This window comes from Stegodyphus dumicola, chromosome 1, assembly GCF_044657685.1.
Source record: "Stegodyphus dumicola isolate Sdum_Otavi_A_Nest chromosome 1, ASM4465768v1".
Classification (NCBI taxonomy): Eukaryota; Metazoa; Arthropoda; class Arachnida; order Araneae; family Eresidae; genus Stegodyphus; species Stegodyphus dumicola.
Window position 1 is genome coordinate 238,205,772 of NC_140768.1, and position 21,542 is coordinate 238,227,313.

Sequence of the window (21,542 nt, forward strand, 5' to 3'; positions counted from 1 at the left end):
AGAAAAAGCAGAGCTTTTTGCCAACTCTCTCAAAAATCAGTTCAAGCCAAACGTTTTTCCAGCTAACAACCCTCTGGATCAAGAAATTACGAACTTCATGACTGATGGGATTTCCTCCCCAAAGAATATCACACTTTACCTCTCCACCTGAAGACCTCATGCAGCTCATTAAGCTAGATGAATTAATTACTAATATATTTCCACATATTTGCTTTAATTCCCACATCTAATGATGAACTTGCAAATCAGTCATTTGCCTGATCCATATGGCAAGCCGCCACTGCCTGTCACTTACGATATCTGATAAGAAAAATCAAACATTTATTTAAGAAATTAAAATTTTGTATTATTTCATGTTTCCATTAAAGTAGGGGTTTTCAACGTTTCACGCCTGAGAGCCACATGGATAAATTCATAAAGATCCGCGGGCCACGTGTCTGACAAAAAAATAGTGTAGTCTGAAAATTTATAAAAAAGGGAGCTTTGTTTTGTAAGACTATAACTCATTCTAGCCAAAGATATAGTGTTACAGATTTGCATATATATATATATATATATATATATGACTTTTTGGAACCAAAACATCAAATGGAAATTGAATTAAAACGTTTTGGAACTTTTTTTTAACTATGAAAAAAAAAGCGTAAAGATGATTGTACGGAACGATGTTACAAAATGCATTTACAATAAAAAAAGAAAACAAATTACATTACTGGCGGGATATGGTAGATACTTTAGTTTTAAAGTAAAATTTGACGTTGTTTTTGCTTGATTAGAGCTTCAATATCCGGTTTAATCTGTCTTGCTGAGTTTCCTCCAAATGTCTGTTTGTCAGCCGTGTTCTTGTTTTCGATTTTAGGATTTTAATTTTACTACAGAGCTGTTCACATATGTAGGTACTGCCAAAGAAAGAAGACAAGAAGTGTGTATGTTTACGAATTCCCTGGATACTTGTCTTCGGTCACGTACTTCGAATAAAAATTAATTAGTGTAGGATTTTCAAGAAACTTGTGTTTTACTGCAGTCACACTCTAAATCTATAAATTCTAATTGAAGTTCAGGTGAAACACTTGCAACGTCTACTGAAAATGGTAAGGAGAACAATCTAATTTCATTTTTACGAAAATCACAAAATCTGCTTTTGAATTGAAATTTGAAATGCATTGTACATAATTATTTGTATTCCACGCTGTAGAGTTCTTTGCACACTCCACCAATTTTAGAAAAGTGAGTGGGATTCTTATTTAACTATTGACTTTCCCAGAGGATTAATTTTGTATTAAAAGCTTTTTACAATATAACAAAGATTATGAACAAGTAGATCTTTTAATTAAGACGCAATAAAACGTCGAACAAATATAGTAGACGATACTTTTACCCTGTTTGAAGGTAATAAAGATGATTTAAATAAAGTTCTTTCAACAATGAATTCCATTGATCCTGCTATTCAATTCACTTTTGAACTTGAGACTTGAAAATCTCTTCCGTTTCTCGACACTCTAGTCACGCAAAACACATCCATCTTCAGTACTACGGTTTACTGAAGCCTTCAACCTCACTTCAAATCATGTCATCCGACTAAACAAAAGTTAGCTTCATTTTATTCCTATGTTTTCCGGGCTCTTCAAGTTTGCTCCTCCAAACTATCCTTTGATGAAGAACTAAATTATTTAAAAGCGATAGCTATTGACAGGGGCTTTTCACCTAACATTATTAATGAAGCAGTTAAAAACTTCTCATCTCAACACACAAAAAAGCCCACTCTTGTTTTAGGAGATTATAAAAATTCCGTTGCCATTCCCTTCTTTCCGTCAATTGGCTATAAGGTTGCACGTATTTTGCAGAAAATTGACTTTCGGGTCATTTATTCTCCGATCAATAAAATTCCGAGTTCTTTACTCAAGGACCCCATTCCGGATATGAATTCCTGGGGTATTTATAGGATTCCTTGCCAGTTTGGTTTAAATTACATCGCCCAAACTAAGAGAGCCTTAAAATTTCGCGTTAAAGAACATGAGGCATATGTTAGGAAAAAGGAAACACAGAAGTCTTCTGTTGCCCAACATTGTTGGTATGAAAATCACAATTTAAATGTTTCTGCTGCCAAAATTATTCAAAAAGCATCTTCCATTGGTGAACTGGATTTTCTAGAGGCATTTCACATTAAAAAAATCTTTCTGTTCTAGTTAATGACCCTGATTCCAATCCACTTGCCTTCAGCCTTTAAAGAAATTATGTTTTAGTTCTGGTTTCTTCAACAGATGGCGCCAGTAGCTTGTTTCTTGTCCTGGCTTTTCTTGTCTTATGTTGTCATTATATCTTATCTCGTTCATTTGCTCTTTTGCAGCTGAATATGATGGTTCGGTAAAACCATCGAAACTAGTCCTGCGATATTTGAAAATATAACGCTGATTTTCGTTGTTTGACTTCTAAATTAATATAGGTAGATCTTTTCCCTGTAAGCGGTAGTTCGTATCATTGAGATGACCTGAATGTCTGCAAGAAATGCAAAGTCTCTCAACCATATCTCATCACTGAACTCGTGAATAGAGTTTCCTTTAGATTCCATGAATTGTTGAATTTCGCTCTTCAAACAAAACAGACGCTGAAGCATCTTTCTTCAAGAGTGGACAAGATCAAACAAGAGTGGCCTCAACCAAGGTACTTCCACATAATACACAACATCACCATATTCAGCTTCCAAATCAATCAAGAACTGTTCAAATTACCTGTGATTAAGTCCTCTAGACCGAATGAAATTAACCACTTTTACAACAACACTCATCACATTGTTCAAAGTTTGAGAATAACTTCTTGCACAAATTTTCTTGAAGAATGATGCAGTGGAAAATCATCATAGTATTATTTCCACTAGCCTTCATATGAGATATGAGTAATGTTCTTAATTTCATTTTGTCTCCAGTCATAGATGTAGCACCATCCGTGGTTATAGCAGATATATTACCGAAGTCAACATTACATTTATCCAAAGTTTGTGTCAGACTGGAATATAAATCCATTCCTCGTATTGTACTTTTAAGTGCAACAACTCTGGCTTATTCCTCTACTATTGTGAAGTCTCTATCAACGCAACGAATAAAAATGGTTACTTGTGCAATATCTAAATTGTTGCATCTGTCGATTCATCTATCGCTACAGAATAAGACTCAAATTTTTTGCATTTACATTTTAATTTTCTGAATATATCTCTTGCGAGATCCTATATGCGCTTGGCTACTGTCACACCAGACAAGCTAATATTCGATATGACTCGAAAGCCAAAGTACATCAACTGCACTCTGAAGACATTCTTTTGAAATTCTCCATAAGAAAATGGTTTTCCACCCTTAGCAATTTTTCTGCTATTACGTAACTAACACGAACACTATTTTCATATTCTTTATTCGCTGTGGTGAAGAAAGACTGCTGAAAATTTAGTTTTGATTTTAATTCACTCACCTTATCACTTCGAAAATGACCTTCCAGTGCAGAATGTGTCTCACTGTGCTTAGTATCATATCTCTTAATGTTGTATTCCTTCATCACAGATACACTGCCGTTGCAAATAAGGCAAACTGCCTAAAATTCGTCATTTTCAGAAAATTTTACCTCAAATAATATGAGGCATGTCAATAAAATGTTTTAAATATCAAGAATAGGAGGGATTTTTTTTACGAGAAAAAGCTGACAAGGCAAGTTTTCTTGAAATCAAAAATTCTTCAATGTTTCTTCAAATTCAAATGTGGGGCCACTAAAACACCTTCAGCGGGCTACGGGTTGAAGAACCCTACATTAAAGTAATGGCAGCAACATCGAGTTAATTTGCTGACTTGTTTGACATTTTATACATAAAACATTATAATAAATTCAGCGGCAATGATTAGACCCCATAAAATTTGAGTTACTTTCGAAGTTTGAGAAAATAATGAATTAATGTTCATTTCGATTGAAGTGGTTGCCATTTGTATGAGGTTTATTATGCTGAAAGCCAGCTTTGAACTGCGACCGCAATGGTTAAGTGTGGAGCCATATTTCTGTGACCCTTCACATGCGCATCGCGATTGCACTAATACCTGCTCTACTATTTCTTTGGTTATTTTAACGTTCATCTGGAATCTCTCCGCTTAGTTTTGTACAATAACTTATAGGAATAACTATTCATGCTCGATTCAAAACTGTTCGATAATTTTCTAAAATGTTCCAAAATTTATCTTTGTATGTCTGAAAACGGACGACATTCGCATTTTCAGACTTGTCTTTAACAGAGACGATTTCAACGAGGAATATCTTCTATACTTCAAAATCTCCTTATAAGTTGGCTGTGATTCGTATAATATATATGCGTTCCGATGCAAAACACAACGAAAGACCATATCAGTCTATGAAAGTCAATATTACGTAAAATGAAATAAAAAAATTACAGTATTCAGCGTTAGTAACAATTATTATGTCACTGGAAACTGCATATGTGTGCCGACAATAAAATAATCACCAGTATATGAGGCGAATGAAGAAATATGGTGAAGTGAAAAGTGGAAAAAAGGTTAAAAGCAGTAAGAAAAAAAATTCAAAGGTTTCAGATTTTAAATTAATTAAAAATTTAATTGCGTTAAATTACTTTTTTAACGTTTTCCTTATTTTTTAAATATCATGTTCTTTGTATTCAAACCATGAAACTCAGTTCAACAGCAATATCACAAAATAATTTTTAAATGAGTATATCTTTAGAAATTCCGATACAGAGTCTCGTGCCCTGGAGATAAAAATGTTTTTCTTTCGCACAGTGTTGCCACTACTTGCTTCAAATCGTTTAGTGTTTTGGTCAATAACACGTTGAAGTGTTTCTGAACAAGAAATTGATAATAAAACAAATTTCAAATTCAAACTAGGGCTTCCACATGCCCATATTCTATGGAAGATTACGTTATTCCAAATTTCAATGGCTTTAGGTTACGCTATTTTACAGTGCGAGGAATATACATACATTTATGCAGATTCTTCACTATTTAATTTCTTTAAATATAATATAGGGCGATAATATTGGGTGGGAACAATTTTAAAAGTGATTCGCCGTTTATAGTTTTTAACGCCAAATGCCCATGTACTTTAAGTTTACATTTCTCAGCTTTAAAACAATACTTTTATTCTATTTGGGTCTTTCAAGATGACGTATTTATCTGTTTTGGAAAATTTCAAGATGCAACATTATTTGACACATCTTTTCAAATCAAGAAAGTATCTCTGCCCTGAATGCTGTTGATGTGTAGTTGTGAAGAATATCCAGTTGCGTTGATAATATTGTATGATACTTCAGTATTCCTTTCTGCAATGGCAATGAAATTCAAGTACTTATTTAACGTTCAAAATTGCATTTCTTGTCAATTTTTTGTCAGCAGTGTATTATACAAGCAAATAAATATTTACTTAATTATATGTAGTTGAAGAAAGTCTGTCGAAGAGAAACCTTTATTTACAATGTATTGATTATACATTACGGTTGCAAGTAATGAGGTTTTCTATTCGTTCAATTTATATCTTTAAGACAAAAATATACCCACTGGCAAAATGATTTGTGTAACATAATATGTATATTATTTGATTACGACAAAGCATGCATGGGTTGTCTGCCTAAGGGGAAATGTCTTCTTGGAAGGAGTTTTAAGGGAAACTAGCTAGTATATTCCTTAAACAGTAGACAAATCATGAAAACGCCGATGCAATCAGCCCGTCTGTCTAGAATCGAGCTCAGGTCGAAGTACCAGTGTTCAGCATCATTATTGCACGGCTGCTCATAGGTCAATGTAGCTGGATAACACAACAACTCTGTTTTCACACCATCTATATATATAAAGAAGAAAATTTGTGCGTTTCTCACCAAACTTTCTACAATTGTTTTCTGGGTCTTGCAAAGGTCGACCACCACTTTTTTCCAAAATGAAGTAGCTAAAATCAGAGATATTAATTAAAAACTTGGGAAAATGATAATTTTCGCCCTAATATTTCCGAGTGGCAACCCTCTCGCAATCAAATCCTAGAGATTATTAATAAAAAATTTCTAAGTTTGACAATGAAATAAAAATAGAATTGCCAAACATTAAATACATTATTCCCGATTCCAAAAATCCGTGGTAAGCCATTTCGACTGGTCCCATCTTCTTTCGAATTTAATCAGCTGACATACTAATTAGAAACTCTGAAAGCGCTGATTTTCGCACACATTTTTCCGAGTGGCAACAGTCTCGAGCTTTGGAGATAAAAATGCTTTATTTCGAAGTGTTGCTACCGCTCGCTTTCAAATCATGGAGTTTTTTAATAAAAATTTGTAAGTTTTACAAAATCTATACATATAAAGAAGAATGTATGTTTGTTTGTTCATGTTATTAATTTCTGATGAATAAAGGTCAAGATTTTGCCACATTTAATCAACTAAAATTAATTATAGGTGAAATATTGAATGGAAATTAAGCTTTTAGGACTATTTGATAAGAAAAACAAAAATCATTCAAAACTGCGTGCCATTGTTGCTGATATAATGAAACAGAATTAGCTTATTTTTCTATCGAAAATTTTTATGTGGGTTCCATATCGCATCAGACTGAAAAATGTATGAATGTGAATTGTACTTTTTTTTATCGTTTTTAGAGAAGGATTATAGCGGTATTACAGATCTGTGCTGTTAGATGCATTGTTCTCAATCCAACTTGTACTTCCGCTAGTCTCAAAATAAATTTGCAAGTTTTATTCTTTTGAAACTAGTTGAATTTTATCTGCAATCCACGTTTACATGGAAACTTTGAAAGAGAAATTAAAGGGCCTGTTTTATACCTTGATGCAGATATAAGGATACTGCACATAGCAGGTAATTCTCAGTAATCTGAAATACTTCCACAATGGATCTTTGAGAATTTTCCTAATTAAATACCAAAGGACCAACGATATAAATTTCCAAGCACCTACTATCTTAAATATCGTTTCATTCCACGCGCTTTACCAGCTCATATCAAGTGAGATGTAATTAGTACTTTGACACATACGTGATTATACTGAGTTTCTGCTGTTGAGTTCTAGAGCCAAGTGAACCTGAATAAGAGTTAGGGGGGGGGGAAATGCTTAATGTTGTAACAATTCTGAGGAAACATTTATGTGGAACAAAATTTAAAAGAGTATAAACAAACATGACACTCAGAGAGCAACTCTAAATTATTATTAGGTCCCAGGCAAAATTTCTGTATATCGAACATGAGTCGTTTTCTTAGAAATGTTTCTACTGTTGGCTTTTTCGGAGGGAAGGAGAGTTTCGAGTTACTTGAGGGTTTTGGTTAGTTAAACGAGACAGTCCGAATTTCAATGTGCTACCTGTTATTAAATGATTTAGCTTAAAGAGCTATTTTGAGCTGTGATTTACATGATTATTGGATGAATGCTAAAACTTTCTAAAAAATCTTTTTAGTATCATAATTATAATACCTGAGACATGTTGTTCTGTATAAAGGAAAAACGGTGACAGATATCAGCGATAGAAAACTAACAGCAAAGTGATTTGTTGAGGCACTTGTGTTGAAAGCGACCTCTGTTATTTATAAAAAGAATGATTATCCTATCTTAACGTTGAGCTTCTATTCAGAAAACTATGAGATTTCTTTTCTACCTTATTTTCTATTACGTGATATCAGATATTTAGAAGAGATCTGTTTGGTAAAATATACTTTAACAAAAAAAAATTTCTTCCATCTATCTCAATAGTGGCTTCTTTGGACCTTGCACGAAAGAGACTGAGTGGGCCGGACTTGTGTTCTTCACATCTCGGAAGAATATCATGTGATGTACCAACAATTTACGTTGTGTGGTATTAGCGTTTCATAATACAGCCAAACCCCAAAACACACGCCAAAATAATAGTAATACATATTTATCTTGTGAGTAAAATTGAGAAGACTTGGACTGTTGATGCTTTAAAAATGAATTAGGTATAAAAGATTAGGCATTAAAAATTGTGTGCTGTATTATTTTATAATTATTTATCTAGTTATTCGAATTTTTCAGTTTTTAGCATTTGAAATCATTTGTATACTTTGTTTCAGAAATTTCTTGCAAATATTTCTGAAGAAGTAAGGATTCTGAAACTGAATTAATTTCATGTAACGGTTATATTAAAAAACGAAAGATGATAAGAAGCAATACTTTTTTAGTTTAATTAATTAACTGCTGGAAAACACAAACTGCAATCATTATTCCAGCTCCAATAAAAGTAAAATATAATTATCAAAATAAAATATTCTAGCAACGATAATAACGATAAGTCATATAAATAATTAAATATATAACTTCAACTCTTTGAACAAGATTTGTATCTGTGATTGTAATCTTATCCAAAGATTTGTAATTTTTGAATAAGATGTAAATTTTCAGAGGCCGGACTCATGTTAATTTTTAATGGTAATCAAAGTAATGTGAAAGTGGACTAAAAGGCAATAAAATTTTAAAATATCTCCCAAATCTGTATACAGGAGGACTGGACTGGTTCTGTTAATTGGCAAGAAAACTTGATCATGCTTTTATTGTCGCAGATAATTTAAATATAATTCTAAAAAAGCTTTCCTTCCATGCAAATGTTATTTCTTGCTTGGTGTTATTTATAACAAAAGTGCTTTTATTGGGTTACAAACTTTTCCATTTGTGCATTGTTTTGTTGTTAACATATGATATATGCACACCTTTCTTCTTGCTTGTTTATACTATAGATATAGCGCAACTTTTATAAATTATGACAGCAAATATTGTAAGAATGTAAAATAATAAAAGAAGTGTTATTTCAGCCCCCTCAAAAAAGGAAAATGCATACTTAGCAATATTTTACCCTTTATTAAACTTTACAACTCAGTACATCATACATAATTAGAATAATCATCGTACATAATTAGAACAGTCTTTGAGTTGTAAGCGTCTTATTAATAATGGAGGTAAACCCAGTTGAAAGGCATCTCTTTCTACATTCTGAAGTCTTTTCCTGATACTAATGTAACACAAGTTTTCCAGCGTATGACACTGCTTGGATTTATCATTTATATATATAAGCATCTTAATGCTTTCTTCATTTCCAGAGATTATCAAATTATTTCTCCAATTCTGTGTGCATAATTTAGCACCAGCAATTATAAGTAAATCCACAAATCTCTGGCTACCTCTTCTACATGCATAGAACAATGGGGTAAAACCATACTCATCACGCCTGTCGATTTCAGCTCCAGAAATGAGCAATTTTCGCACTAAAATTTCTTGTTTTTCGATAACTGCCAAGTGAAGAACAGTACTACCCAACCTAGTGGCATTAACGTCACATCCCCGTTCTATGAAGAGCGTAAATAAATCTGCATATGAATATTTTTCACTACCTGAATTTATTTCGTCGAAAGCAGATCTGAATACAACAAACATCAATAATGTTGTTCCGATATCATCGGTGAGGTGAATCTGAAAAAAGAAAAAGTTTAGAACTTTGTAAAAGGGAAAATATTTTAATAATAAAAAAATTACAAAAGCATACAAAAATAATTGATAAACAATAAAGTCATAAAAATGTCTATTTTTCATCTGAAGAAAATCCACAGCTGTCAACAATGAAATCTCAAAAACTGGAGATTTTTGTAACGTGATTGAAAACCAGTAGAGTTAGCATCTATGAAAACCCTAAATATGAGCAATCTCTATGCAAGATATACAGAAAAATGTGGTTGAATATTTCCCCAACTGAATTAAATAAAAAAACAAATGCATGTCCAGTAATTAACAATATGGATACAAAGCATTATAAGAAATTCCTTTTCGTCAAGAAAATAATGCATTTATTTATTAAAACACAGAATTTTTCTAACAAAACACCTAATAGTTGTAACATTTTTGACCCTTAAAAGAAATTTCACTGCTGAAAATGCAGCTGTGAAATGAATTGCTTAATTTCTAACTTAATTTGGACCTCACCATCGTTACTGAGATTTTCCAGGTACTTTTTTTTTCCCCTCGATTTTGTACTAAAATTGGAGGAAATTGTATATGTCTCAAATGAAGAATTTCAAAGTAAAGAAAAATGAAGTTAAAGAATGAGAGGGGCGTTCTAAAATACAATTTTGAAAAATAAAAATGGTAATATAAAATTAAATTCAGTAGGTAGGCAAGCATATAATAAAAAAAAGACATGTAAATTTTATTATTATCCTCAGTATTGTAACATGAATGGCATTTCACATCAAGAACAAAATATTTTAACACTAGTATATGTGTCTGTCACAGCTCTGTTATTATATGATACATGCAAACAGTTAGAACTGGATAAACCATTTAGCAAAATAAGCATATTTTTAGGGCAACAAGGAAATGGTCATTAGGAACAAAACGTCGTTAGAAACTCGAGGAAAGGATGTACTTTTAAAGGAAAGGATGCAGTAAAACTGGCATAAAAAAAATTTATGCCAGTTTTACTGTGGATTGAACCAAGACCAAGAAAGAAGAAATGGGGGGGGGAGAAGTAAATGTATATGAGGCTTAGTCTAAATCTGGGTCTACATATTTTATATATATAGTATGTATATATAAAATAATAATAATCTTCATAATATGCACATGGAAATGTAAATTTTAAAATTTAGTTTAATTAAATATTTATTTTATAAGGCAAATGGATAATTTTAAGAAAAAAATTGAAAATTATTTTGAGTTTTCTTTTTCTGTGTGACAAGTGAAATATCTGTTAAGAATCTATGATAATTATTTAGGAAGATCAAATTAGATTCAACATTTCAAACCTAACAATTTTTATTTCATCTTCACCTCCAAACTACACACGTGCACCATCGCGCGCGTTCGACGACTGACTCTCTCCTTGAGAATCTTGGGATAGAATTTCGTGGTCTGTAATTATATGCTGCCATCTCTCAGCTGTTCTGGGGTTAAATTGGTATGATATTTTTTTAGACTTTTTCAAATAAGATAAACCACAACAAGAGTATCCCCCCAGTGAACAAGCGAAGTGAAAGAACGACAGTATTTACACATACATAGCATAAACAAAAGGGAATTGGGATGCTGGGTTGTGTCAGTTGCTGAAATCACTTACATACATGAAATTAAATAAAAGTAGAAAACAAAATAAAGTAATACAGGTTAAATCTAATTGACATGAATAAATGAAAATAAAGGTTTTTCAGTTCTAAAATTTGTAGAGAATAATTGTGATATGATGAACATTGAAAATCGAGTAACTCAAGAGTAATTATGATCAAGTTAACCAATTTCTGTGATGAGTCTCTTGCTAAATTTCACAATTCATCCAGATTTTGTGGTTTTGGAATTGTTGACAGAGTTTCCAGTAGTATTTCCTGGGACTTTAGGTTCATGCTCGTGAGGAATTTGTTGTATTTCATCATTATATATGAATGCAGGTTTCACTCTGTCTAGGGAAACATTGCTTTGCCTGACATTTATGGATATTTTTATAACTTTGTCGCTTCGACTTATGACTTTGTGGGGACCTGTATATGGTTGAGTGAGCGGTGGTGTTATTTTGTCCACACGAAGGAAAACATGTGTACACTTTTGCAATTCTGGGTGCACAAAGATTCTTGTTTGGTGATTTTGGTTGGGAAATGGCTTTAACTGCTGCATTTGTGCCTGGAGTTTCTGCACATACTCATAAGATGGAGTTGTATTTTGGGCACTTTGGGAAAATAAATCTGCTGGAAGTCTTAGTGAAGTTCCATACACAAGATCAGCACTTGATGCTTGTATGTCTGTTTTAACAGCAGCTCGAATGCCAAGGAGAACTGTTGGTAATGATTCAGTCCATCTTGGGTTTTCATGGGCTTTTAAAGAATTTTTCAAGACTCTGTGAAAACGTTCTACTAAGCCATTTGCTTGGGGATGAAAGGCTGTAGTACGAATTCTTGTTGTTCCCATAATTTGTGTGAGCTCACTGAACAGAGGTGACTCAAACTGGCGACCCTGATCTGTGGTGATGGTAGATGGGCATCCAAAGCGGGATATCCATCCTTCGAACAAGGCTCTGCATGCTGTTGCTGCTGTCATATCAGCGATGGGTATCACTTCAGGCCATCTGGTGAACCTGTCGATGATGGTGAGGCAGTACATTTTGCCCTCTGAAGGAGGCAAGGGTCCGATTAAATCCACATGCAGATGAGAAAATCGTGCGTCTGGTGTAGCAAATGTACCCAAAGGTGTTTTTGTGTGTTTGTGAACTTTGGATCGCTGGCATGCATCACAACTTTTTACCCAGTCTTTAATATTCTTTTTCATATTGGGCCAAACATAGCGAGCAGAAATTAATTTGCAAGATCCTGTTGTTCCTGGATGCGAGAGGTTCTGAAAATGGTCAAACACTATTTTACGAAAAGATGCTGGCACAATAGGTCTTGGAATTCCGGTTGATACATCACAGATGAGTTCTGTTGCTGACACTGGGCTGGGCATGGACTTTATTTCTAGTGAATGATTGCTGTTTTGCAGATTTTGTAAATCATCAGCTTTCTGAGCGTGACTAAAGGCTTCAAAATCAAGAAATGAGGAATTTGAGATGTTGTTTATCTCAATTCTGGATAATGCATCTGCAACGCTATTATTAACACCACTGGTATGACGAATGTCAGTGCTAAACTGAGAAATGAAATCAAGTCGACGCCATTGGCGCGGACTGCACTTCTCTGAATTTTGCTTAAAGGCGTAGATAAGAGGCTTTTGATCAGTGAAAATGATAAAGTTCCGACCTTCGAGCATGTGCCGGAATCTCTTCACCGCAGTGTAAATGGCCAATAGTTCTCGATCATAGGTGGAGAATTTTTGTTGACTGTTGGTGAGCTTAACAGAGAAGAATGCAATCGGTTCCCAGTTGGTTGTGTTGAGTTGCATCAAGGAACCATCAACTGCCAGGTCACTGGCATCAACCCAAACACTAAGTTTGGCTCCTGGAATTGGGTGACGAAGAAGAGTTGCGGTAGCTAGTGAATTTTTGGCATCTGTAAATGCCTGTTCGCTAGCCTCAGACCATTGAAGTGTTTCTTTGGGATCGTTTTGTTTAGGTTTTCTGCTCTTTTTATTATTTTTGATACCTTCTGAAAATTTATTTAAGGGTGCTAATATGTGTGCTGCTCTAGGAACGAAACGTCTATAGAAATTGAATAGACCTAAGAAGCGTCTTAATTGAATTATGGTAGTAGGTTTAGGAAAATTCAAAATACAGTCTACTCTATTTTTCAGGGGTTCTGTTCCTTCTTCAGATACTTTGACACCTAAGAAATTTATTGAGGAAACACCAAAAACACACTTAGAAGGTTTAAGGCTAAGGCCATAATTTTGCAATCTTTCAAAAAGTATTCTTAGATGCGAGATATGCTCTTCCTCAGATTTAGATGCTACTAATATATCGTCTACGAATGCATAAACAAATTTTAAATCTCGAGTAACTTCATCGATGAATCTTTGGAATGTGGCTGCAGCGTTACATAGGCCAAATTGCATGCGACAGCTTTCAAATAAGCCGAAGGGGGTGATTATAGCACTTTTGTGGATATCATCAGGATGTATAGGGATTTGATGATAGGCTTTAATTAAATCAAGGTACGAGAAAATTTTGCAGCCATGTAGTTCAGAAGTAAAATCTAAGATATTAGGAATGTTATAATTATCTTTTATTGTTTGTGCATTGAGGGCTCTGTAATCTCCTACAGGACGCCATTCCGTGCTGTCCTTTTTAGGGACCATATGCAAAGGTGATGCGTAGTTACTTTTTGAAGGACGAATGTGGCCTAATTCTATCATATTTTGGAATTCTTCTTTGGCGATTCGTAGGCGGTCTGGGGCAAGACGTCGTGCTTTAGCAGTGACGGGAGGTCCTGTGGTTTGGATGTGATGCACTACTGTGTGCTTAATTTCTTGGTCAGCACGGGGTGGTTTTGTGATTTCTGGAAATTCTAATAATAATTTATGGTATATACTGTCGCCAGATACTGTCTTTATTGAATGTATTGCACTAACTCGTAAACTGCATTTAGAGCCAAGATTAGTGTTACCGTCGATTAATCTTTTTGTGTGGAGGTTAGGCATCAAGTTGAAATTATACAAAAAATCTGCACCAATAATAGGGGTTGAAACACTGCCGACAAGAAAGGTCCATCTGAATATGCGTCTTAAACCTAAGTCTAAGGAGAGATTTTGGCTAGTGTAGACGGAAATTGGTGTAGTGTTTGCTGCTGAAAGGGTCATTTGGATGCGATTTCGCCTTTGCAATGCTGTTGCTGGAATTATAGATACGTCAGAACCCGTGTCGATGAGGAAGTTGACATTTGTGCGCGCATCTCTAACAAAAAGGCGACGAGAATTGGAGGGCAAGGCTGTAGTCGCCGCTATGCCTCGCCTGGGCCGTTTTTTGAAAATTTACAGGGCGGGGTACACTTTATAGCTCTCTCACCAAATTTAAGGTGGTACCAACAGGTATCAAACTTGTTTTTATTTTGAGAGGGGCTGCGTTCTCTTTAGCCGCGATATTTATTCTGACTACGAGTGCGGCGACGATCACGCGAGATACGTATTATCGATTCTTACGTGCAATTTTTTTATCTCTGCGAGTAAACGTTCTTCAATGGAATCTGAAATATTAGCAGAACAAATATTTGTGGCACTTACCGCTACAGGAGATGGTGATACATCGATGACACGATCCGCAACTTCCGCAGCTTTATCCAAGGTTAAAGGCGTGTTCGCTGCGAGTATCGACCTGTACGAAACTCGGGATATGCTGTAAAAACAGTTAGCATTAGTTCATCGGAAATGCTGTATGACTCAGCGCGTCGTCGCATTATGCGTAAGAGTTCACTTGGCCGGCGATCTCCCAACTGTTCGCCGCCGAGGAGTTTTTTCATTTCTTGATGCGTCGATTCTCCGCACCGCTTGATTAGCTCAGTTTTAATGTGATTGTAAGGATCCGTGGAGTTGGGGGCTTTGATTACATCTCTCACAATTGATGCGGCTTCGGCGGGCAGGTGCGAAACAATGTAATTATACTTCGTGCGAGACTCCGATATCGCTTTCGGTGTTCCCAATTCAAATGTTGCTTCGCACATAGTGAACCATAGTGAAGGATCGGCGAAGTTGTACACAGGTATCTTTACTGCTCCGATTATTGCTGTTCCTTCAGTCATTTCCAGTCACGTGGCTAAGTCCCAAGTAATATGTAAAAATAAGAGAAATTTTTTTTTTTTTTTCCGTGCAAATATTAGTTTAAAACAATAACGCTTGGTTGCTGCAAGGCCGGGTCACCATTGTTAAGAATCTATGATAATTATTTAGGAAGATCAAATTAAATTCAACATTTCAAACTTAACAATTTTTATTTCATCTTCACCTCCAAACTACACACGTGCACCATCGCGCGCGTTCGACGACTGACTCTCTCCTTGAGAATCTTGGGATAGAATTTTGTGGTCTGTAATCATGTGCTGCCATCTCTCGGCTGTTCTGGGGTTAAATTGGTATGATATTTTTTTAGACTTTTCCAAATAAGATAAACCACAACATATCTAAAAGAAGTTACTTCATCCTTATACCAAGCATTTTAGGCCACTTTCTGTGGCACATGTTTGCATGATTCCTGAGTTTTGCAGAATTACATAGTTGTTGTAAAGAAAATAAACAAATCATTTAAAAAACAGTGCAATGAATGCAGTAATGTATGAATGGCAACATGTCTTTTGACCAGGTCTGGCACTAGTAGGAATTTATTCACTCAGTGGCTAAATATATTATGCAAATCAGATCATATTCACACTACATACCTAGGAAAGGAAAAAAGTTAATTCCCTTCCAGTCCTACTATTATTTTTTGTAATAAAATATTATAATTGTGTAACCAGTTTTTCATAAATTTCAGATTTACATGCTTCACTAAACCATCTAAAAGACCGAGACAAAATTATTGTCATTCAAAATACAGACAAAATTATGTTTAAACTCTCCCCCCCCCCAATTCACCAGAACTAATACTAAGTTCTGATTTCTTTGCAACAGAACGCTTTTAATTCTGTGTAGGAAATCTTTGCCTTTCTTTTAAAACACTGACAAAATTTATAAAAAAATACCTTTCTGTCAAATTTTTTAAGTCTGGTTTAACCCTTTGCGACACGCATATTTAAAATATATTTTAATCTTTAAAAAAATGCCTTAGAATAAGTCAGATGGACTTACTTAAGTGCCTTTAAGGCTTGAAAAAAATTCTGCGCTTTTATTTTTTACGGTGGAAGGTGGGATACCATTTGTCCCACCATGCAACTAGCACATGTCTTATAGCATATTGGTGTATAGCAGGGAAAAAAAATTATATGTGGAATGAATAAACAAAATAAAGCGTGCATTCTAAAATATTCATAATAAACACACTAAAATGCATTTTGTACTTATTGCATATATGCATGACTTGTAAAATTTTGCATATGCACATTTTGCATGTAGTATATATTTAATATTTTTAAATTTTAGGAACAAAAGAAAGTATTTTCTTGAATATTATTTTAAGATTAAAATTTGATACTCGTACATATGATACTAAATAAAATATTAAAATTGGCACTTGATTCAAAAACATTTATATATGACTAAAATTGAAAAAAAAGTCACTTTCATGAAACTTTGAAAAACATGTTATTTCATTCTTTTGTAAGCATAGAGGCACTTCACATGTTTCACACATGCAAAATGTTCGTCGTTATTCTTTCGATATGCTGCAATATGCAGATCTTCTCCTGCTCGTTCTCTTTGGCGTTTTACTTACATTTTTTAGTGTCTTTTCTGGTTGTACGAACGGGTTTTTAGTTTTATTTGAACTGGGGATTTCAGTTTTCTTTTCAGCTCTTTCTTGCCTGCAAGTGCCATTAGACCTTCTGTAACTGAGAGAAGAAAACCTTTCATTGTTTTTACATCATGATCAGGTTCGCGAACAAACTTGAATAAATGTGTTTTCTATACTCGCATCTAAAAAGTAAAAAAAAAAAAAAAAAAAATCATGTGCCACCATTTCTTGCTTTTGCGGTCTATTTCATATAGTCCTTTCAGTTGATCAATCAGTCGACATATCCCATATTCTTATTGTATGAAATAATGCTGTTTGCGCACAGTACTTTTTTTTTGTCTTTCCATCTCGTTCCTTTCTATTAATTTCTTTCATTTCAGTTGCCTTTTCCAGGCAAGACAGGATAGAAACGGATCTTTTATCCTTCCATTTTATGCAATAAATTGAATCATCGCTAACTGAAAAGTCTATATATCCTCTTGACATAAATTTGTGGGTAGATACTTCCGATTCATATTTACAGTGCCACATGCATAGATGCATCTGTGTCTTTAAAAAGCGAAACAAATTATGACTACTTCCCTTTCTTCTTCAGCAATAACTTCAACCTCAGTTATTCTCTCCTGGATTTCAATTTCATCTGAATCAGAAACTGACATCTGAAGCATTTGAGTCGCAATCAGATGGCAATTCAGCAAAAAGATCCAAAGCTTCCTGAGTTGTTAACTTTTTCCTAGACATTTTAGCACATCAGAGCATACAACGGATGTAAAAGCGCGCGCAATCACGAAAAAAGTAGATGCAAAAAAGAAAAGAAAAAATAATCGTGAGTGCTGCCATCTATTGAGCGGAAATTCAAGTGTGTGGTGGGACAAATTTTAACCCACTTATTTCAACTGCAAAATTAATGTTATAAAATATTGAATACAATTAAGATTTTTGAAAATAAAGTACTTTTGAATATTAAAAAGTATCATACATATCATAAACTGTATACCAAAATTTTTAAAATATTGAAAAATGCGAGATACAGGGATATCACTCTTGTGATCCTATTTTGAATATTTTTTGCTTATAAACTTAAGCCCTGGTATAGTAGTAACATCTACTGAGAAAAATAATAACTAAAATAGATTATTTTTAAAAGATTAGAAAATTTCTAACGGAAATTGCTAACTGAGAAAATAAATATTAATTAGGTGGGGCATATATTGACCCACCATGCCGCAAAGGGTTAAGTAATTTATTATGCATGAATTGCATTCTTATATAATTTTTTAATATTATAAAAGCTAATATAATATAGTACAGTCAAAAGTCGTTAATTCGGACACCCGTAATCCGGAATGATCTATAATCCGGACCTCAAAGCTACAAACTTTCTGCGCATGCGTCGTGTTGACGCATGCGCGTAAGACCTTTACGGCTGCGAATTTGCGTGTGCGCGTGCCCAAAATACGTTTACGAATGCGCGTTTAATGTATAACGGACGGGATAAGCTAAGCTAAAATTATCTAATTATCTATTTTAGTTAATGTTGCAGATTGCGTTGTTCCTTAATCTTCGAATTGGAGCAATTTTATAAAAGTAAGCTTGAATTTTCGATTATGTCAAACATAATTTCTGATATATATTTACTAATATGTAAAGGATATACAAAGGGAAAGTATCTTTCGGAGTCCATTAAACAAAAAGTGGAATTGCTGCAAAAAATGGATAAAGGATAAAGGATTTGTTTATCTAACCATTCCGAAATCTGTTTATCAATTTCACGCTGCTCTGCGTGTGTGTGTGTGGGGGGGGGGGGAACGTGGCATATCCTTCTTTTATCTAAACTTTAACGTTTGTTTACCTAAACTTTGTTTATCTTTAACGCCGCGGAGCGCAATGAATTGGAAGTTGATCTGTCAACACTATCCTTATCTTAAGGGCAGATGTTTTTATTTTATTTGGCTCATAATTGCTTACTAAATGTGGTATTTCCTCTCGATGTACTCCGGCTTTGCTTTGATTTAAATCAAATGCCTCGTCATTATAATTCGCTTCCAATAGCGAAGAAAGTGACAGAGGTTATTGAAAACGAAAAAATTTCGATTGACAAATTAGTCGGTATTCTCGACACAGCAATTATAGGACTTGAACAGCGGAACTTTGTAACTGAACAAGAAATTATGTCTGTTTATGGAATTAAAGAGAATGTATTATCACATAAAAAACGAAGCAACTTAAACAACTTACACTGAAAGAAATATTTAATAAAGTAAACAAATAAATATTAAGCTTTTTTTTTTTTTTTGTAAATTTTGATACCCTTTAGATCATAATTGTTCTTTATTTCGTAAATTACGGTTTCATATTTTTAATTTTATAATTTCTGCATGCCATTTTACCAGATTTAAACTGATGATCTATAATCCGGAAAAATCGATAATCCGGAATCGCTGAAGTCCCGACGAGTCCGGATTAACGACTTTTGACTGTAATATGCAAGACTGTCTGAGTTTTACTCCAGTAAAGTATTCATCTGAGAATTTATTACAAATTTTATGAAGGTTGATGATATATTTTTATTTCAAATATTTTATTTCACTTTTTTAAACATGAAGTGGAACAAAAATTTCATATTATTCATGACATTATTAAACTACCTTCTCTATGGTTTTGCTGACCTCAGAGTATTGAGCTAATACTTTAATTCGAAAGCCTCTTATACTATTCAGTCACTTATAAATTACTCCTTTTATCCTTAATTAATTTAAATTTTAAATGTTGGCATGTCTTTTGTGTAAAGCTTAAACTGTAATTATATAATTTCAACATTTTAGGCATTTTAAATTTGTGTGTGCATTAAAACAGTTGTCAAAGCACACTGTTATAATTCTTGACACTATATTTAAATACAATTCATCATAGAAAATTTTTTAAAGAAAAAGTTTATTGTGTTAAGGCTATTGAAAATCTATACAATAATTTTTTAGTAAAAATCTTTTCCTTTATGCATATAATTTCTAAGTAAATATTTTTGTTTTAAAAAATCGTCATGTTTAAAAAATTATTAAATAGATGCAAAGTAGTTTATGAAAAGTCAGTTATTAGGTTATTAGAGGAAGAAAATTTGCGTGGCACAATATATAGAAATGTGTAAATCTTTTCTGGGGAAATTTTAATCAATTTAATAATATCAATGTTTGTTGAAAAAAAAAAAATGTCATTTTATTATGAGGAGTGGAAATAATAAAATTGTATGCTTTAATTTGTGCATTTTCTTATTTTTATGTGCAGTATGTACTAATTCTGTAAAATATAAAAACATGACTGCACTTAGTTGAAACATGACTGTTTAAGGAAATCGGTTGTTTTATAAAAATTTGTGAATTTAACAGATTTTATTGTTTGAAATAATTAGCGAAATTATTGTATTATGAAGATGCATAAATACAATTTTTGAATGAAATTTTAACATGCATTTGTATTATATTTATATAAAAAAACAAATTTACTTTTTATTGAGATAATTATGTCCATCTTTACTTTTTGTGTATCTCTTACAACTAAAAATATTTTATCAGAAATGCTAACTTTCCATAAAAGTTCTATTTTATTAGAACTGAGTATTTTTTTAATTGTTTTTTTCTTTATATATTGATGAGCCAAACTACATTTGCATGCAAAAATATTTTGTTTTATGTATTTTAATACATTTTTCTCATTTTATTGAACATTTGTAATTTAGAATAAATTATACACAGTTCTTGGCTATGTTGACCCATTCTGGCATAATCTGTTATAACTTTCATCATGTTAGGTTATATTTCTGTGTATTTGTTTTACACATTAACTCAGTATATTCTGCTTAATTCTGCAGTTTCATCTTATGTTATATTTTGATGATAAAATCTAAGCATTTTGCTTTTAAATGATCCTCTATGCACTTGAAATGTTATTCATATTTTTGAATAAATTTGCTACCATTTGTGAAAAACATTTTTTCGCTTATGCATCTCCAGTAGGTGGGGGGAGGGCACTGAATAGGGCACACTGCTCATTCCCTCACATATATGCATTAGACACTCATCAGCTGAGCTGTAATACACAAGTTTGGACCGCAAGGAGAAAAAAAAAAAAAACTTTTATGCTCAGCCAGAAATGAGAGATATTACTGGTGCATTAAAATTAAGTCACCAATTCTTGTCTCTCTTTGACTTTTTTTTTCTGATGTTAGAAATCATCAACCTCACAGGACTGCCAGCTCCAGCAGTTTACTAATTATGACTGAATTTGCTACTTCAACATCGTCTGGAAAACTGGATGAGAGTTATTGAGCGCCAACACTGTGTGATATGATTTTAAAGCTTCTCTTTTCAAAAGAGATCTTTTGTAAATCAAAAATGAACTTCTTAACCACAGTAAAATCTGTTGCCTTCATCATGCATTCTTTCTTGACTGCATCAATTCCGACATGAGAGCTTTCAACATTTCTATGAACTCTTTTTGTTGCCTAGGGCAGATGGATTTATTGGATACAGCGTCCCACCTCCCGTGGAAAAGAAATGTTGTCTGCTTCCCGTAATGTGCCTGCGACCTCAAGTCATGTGGAAAGAAATCTGTTTTCGGCAAAAATAATATCGATGCCCCCATTCCTCTGCAGTGTCACCTTTATATGTTCCCAAAGAAGGTGAGACTCTACAAAATCGTA

The 21,542-nt window shown here is 33.6% G+C and overlaps 1 pseudogene; it reads right to left on the reverse strand.

The window, feature by feature from the left end:
* Positions 1–14,577: 14,577 nt before the first annotated feature.
* LOC146999517 (uncharacterized) lies at positions 14,578–15,236 on the reverse strand (annotated as a pseudogene).
* Between the last annotated feature and the right edge of the window lie 6,306 nt (positions 15,237–21,542).